The 4,544-nt window shown below is 37.9% G+C and overlaps 1 pseudogene; it reads right to left on the bottom strand.

The window, feature by feature from the left end:
- Nucleotides 1-3,523: 3,523 nt before the first annotated feature.
- Nucleotides 3,524-4,306, bottom strand: LOC149249995 (putative pyruvate, phosphate dikinase regulatory protein, chloroplastic pseudogene; annotated as a pseudogene).
- Between the last annotated feature and the right edge of the window lie 238 nt (nt 4,307-4,544).

Raw genomic sequence — 4,544 nt, 5'->3', positions numbered from 1 at the left:
CCCTCCACTAGATCTTCCTTCAAAAGGAATAAAGACAACCAACAATATTTAACATATCAAGATGAAGCTACCAGGTCCATAGGATCAATAAGACAAGGGAATATTGTTGATAGGGGGAGTAAAGTTGCAAGGGGAGTCCATTAGTGTCTTTTCCATTGATTTCAAAGAGGGAGAATTCTTGGTGATAAAAAAAGAAGAAGATAAAATAACTTCCAACCACAACAATCAAAAGGAGGAGTCGTATTGGTGATGCAGTGAGCGTACTCAAAATATCAATACAACACAAAAGAATTCAATTCAATGGGAGTAACATCCAAGGGAGAAGAAATTAAAAAGAGCACAAGCACATTTTTTTTGTAGCCCACTTTGTCTTCATGATGATGGTTTGTTTGATCAAGGTGTTGCCATCAATGCCAAAGGGGGAGAATGTTGGAAATATGTTGTCATTGATGGCAAAGGATGGGAAAGGTATTGATAAATGATGGAAAAATATAAGATGATTGCAAAATGAGCAGAGCATAGATGGAGAAGTTTTAGTGAATTTGAAGGAATTTTCAATACAAAAGAACAACTCAAAGTCAAGTGGAATCCACTTAGATGGCAAGAGCTTTGAAATATATATTTTAGTGGTATATTGAAGCCATAAAACGACCTACTGGATTAGAAAATATGGATAGTCAAAGGTCTCAAACCCAAAGACAAAGTTGCAACTAAATATGGTGTGGTGGACTTAACAGGCGTTAAATTTGACAGTCATCCAAAGCTCGCAGAGTAGATGGTGGAAAGACTGGTAGAGGCAACATTTTAAGTGACGGACATGTTTGCAGGAGGAATTGTCGCCACACATATCCACCGATGCATCAATGAAATTGTAATGCCCTACTTAATCTTATCATGCAAATTTTATTTACCTGAAAATATTGACTTATAATTATCAAGAAATATTGGTATATACTTACATTTGTGAAACTGTAATTTTTATTTACTAATATAAATTTTATTATTGTTATTATTCAATTCCCAACTTGTATTCTCAAATTTAATTTTGGATAGGATATGGTCTCCTTCCATTTATTCAAATTAAAAATCCATATCCCAAGGTGTCATCTCAAAATCTACTTGGGAGAATATATGGTCTTCTCCAAATTAATTTCCAAATTAAATATTCATATCTTATCCCCAAAATGTCTTCTCAAATCTACTTGGGAAAAGATATGGTAAGAAAAGTCAAGGATACTAAATGAAAGGATGAGGGGGTAGTCATGACATTAATGATAGGTGGTTGAGGTGGATGGGAGGAAGATGCATAAAAAGGGAAGGATGATGAGAGGAGAAGGGGGGAGATCCTTGGTCTTGGACTTGTTTTTGAGGATTTTGTTTTGGGGAGGAATGTGGAGAAAGACCAGGGAGAGAATGGAGAGATAAATGAGTTAATACATACTTGGATCTGGAGAGTTTTTGTTAAACTTGGACACACTACATCTGGTTGCACTTCGGCTCGGAGGGCTAGGGAACCTGTGGAGGTTCCTTGGGCTAGGCAATACTTCCTAGTTGGCTGGGAGGCAAATCATGTTGGGTAGTCAAGACGAGCATCCCAATAGAGTCAGGAGTTCAGGAGCATCTCAACTAAGCTATTGGAACAAATATTCCTCCGTTTATTGATTACTTATGTAAATGGTTGCAATGAAATTCTTACTTATTTAATTTGTGGTAAATAAATTTTAATGGTAAATTATCATCAAATAAATGTTTAGATATAAATAAGTTATTTCCCATCTTATTGTGTTTAAAATTAGAGGAATTTAGTTTTTAGTTAGAGGACCCTAGGAGGGAGTCTCACACATGGTATCAGAGCCCAGATTCAAAATCTGGACCCAAAACCCACTAAACCCAAATTTCCGCTATAAGAGCTTGTAACCCTCATAATTACTTGTAATCCTAATATATATATATATATATATATATATATATATATATATATATATATATATATATATATATATATATATATATAACAATTTATTTTTAGATTGAAAATGATACATCTCTTTATTGCCTTGGAAAGGAATAAAATTTGAGTAAAGACATGTTAGAGTTGTGTTTTACAGGCATCATTATAACTATAATACATATGAACTGTGATACATTAAAAAAAATTAATGTCTGTATAGGGGGAATGTTTAGATATGCTCTGTACATAGAATTAGAGTACCCAATTAGAATGGAGTCCATAATTAGGATAAAAACGAAATACCCACCAAGGATGAATTTCAATGAAATGAAGGGCTGTTTTAGATTTCTGCTGATATTAAGATCCTGATCTTGAGGCTGTTTATGTCCTCGAACTAGTTTTATGTTCCAGCATGGTGTTTAAGGGCATTGGAAAATTTTTAGGTGTCAATGGCGCCCCACAACATACTGCCCTGGGTAGTCCCAAGGGAAATTCTACTGAACAGAGTCTACTGAGAAATCCAGTGCCTGACAGATGGCATGATCAGAAAGCTGAGGAGGAGAATTCTGGATATAAGCGAAATCTTTTCAACTTTCTTGGTAATTTCATTCCAGGAGGACATGCTGGCTCTCCTTGCCTATTTAGGTTGGATAATTGGCATGTTCATTGGTGCGAACACGGATATGCTGTCTATCCTTGCCTATATAGGGAGGGATGATTGGCATGTTTATGATTGGCTTTATTGAGAAGAGATATTGACTGTTAATTAATGCCAAAGAGGATATGATGGCTCTCATTGCCTATACCAAGATGGATAATCTACATGTTTATTGCTTAGCCTTATATAGAAAAACTTATCAAATGTCTTGAAATTGGTACCAAAGTGGATATGTTGTCTCTCCTCCTACCCTTGCTACTCCTCTCCCTTCTGCCTGTGTTGCGTGTTGATCCCCACGACTCCTCCACAACTCCCCATCCGTGTTGAAGATCCCCTTTCCCAGGAAATCATGGAGAAAGAAACTAAAGCGTTCTCCCTTGGGGTAATTTTGAAAATTGGCTCTCAGAATATGCTCCACGTTAGAGGGATTCACAGTGATAAAGCCTCAGACGCCTCCTGGGCACTGGACCATACATGTGTGGGAAGGGATTCTGGAAAGAATATCCACTGTCCATTCCAGAACTCTGTCCCTGTTCTTGAAAAATTTCCACAGAATACCAATTACAGGATATATTCCAGGACCTTGGTATGGCCGATTGCTTCGATTTCTTGTAATGAAAAAGAGTAGGAAGCCAAATGAGAAGAGAAGAAAGGCAAGCAAACACTGGTCGATTTCCATGGCAAAATCTTGTCATAATGTGCATGCATGGTGACAGGAAGCTTCTCCTGACTATCATCAGATATGCCTGTGAGTTTCTATGCCAACTCCAAGAAGCTGCTGGTGTCTTCCTGAACAAATGTTGTAGGAACTGCAATCTCCTGAGTTCTAGCCACTTCGAAAGAGGAGGGAGCCTAACAATGGCTCTCCTTCATCTAAGTGGTCGTGAGTAGGGGGTATTTATTTTTTCAAGTGCTTAGGACCTGCACCTTACCCCAACCACAATAACAGGCGATCGTGAATTCTGGGTAAAGAGCTTGTTGCCATAATCTAGTTCCCGATGAATATGATCCATTTCTGAGTAGTTGCTCTTGGAATAGTGTAAACCCAGAGTTTTGGCCCTCACCAACCGTATTGATTGCAAAATGGCAGGACTGATGATCATACCATAGATTTTGTCTTGACCAATTTCAAATAATTCCTTTGGAGGACTAACTCCAAGAACAAGTGGCATATTTCTAACCTTGCACCCCTTTTGAGATAAGTAAATTGAAAGTGGAGTCTTGCTTGTACGTGAGAAACCAACTAATACCAAGTCTGATTTATGAAGATTGTGAGGCAGGGCTCCATCGTCCTGTTTAATCGTGAATTCTATTGCTTCAATTATTTTGAAATAACGTTTTGAGAGGGATGTGCTTCGGTCTGGATTACCTCGTGGAAATACCGAGGGTGCAACTCCTAGGTGGGCTGCAATGTATTTAGTGGTTAGCCCAAGAATATAAGTATAAGGCACTCCCCACAACTAGAAAGCATTCTTTGCTTCCCCTGTCATGTTCGGATCTGCCAATGTGTATAGTAGAAGTGCTCCCTCCTTCGTTGCTTTTCTGATGATCTCCATAAGATGATCAACTACTCTGGGTATATTCAGGTGTGCTAATGCTGATAATGATAAAGTGCCACTGTTCTTTGAAAGAGAAAAAATTATGGCTCTTTGCCAAAAGGAATCAGAATGATCACTATTTCCAAAGCTAGAAGACATCACAATCAGACTAGGGCCATTTCTGATATCTATCTCAATCAGTGACACAATAGCTTTTTGTGTTTCATTCGTTTGTGTTAGGATATTCCGACACATAGGAAATAGTTAAGTTCAACTTGGTCTAGTATAGAGTTAGGTAAAGTGTGTTTCTTTACCGTTGTACATTTTGTAACTTACAATCCGACGGTCACGATATGTAGTGATCCGACGGTTCACTCTCTCCTCGGTATTACCGACA

The sequence above is a fragment of the Pinus tabuliformis genome, chromosome 7 (genome assembly GCF_031772625.1).
Source record: "Pinus tabuliformis cultivar Carrire ecotype Pingquan chromosome 7, CPIR1, whole genome shotgun sequence".
In the NCBI taxonomy this organism is placed as follows: Eukaryota; Viridiplantae; Streptophyta; class Pinopsida; order Pinales; family Pinaceae; genus Pinus; species Pinus tabuliformis.
This window is presented reverse-complemented; position numbering and strand designations above follow the sequence as displayed.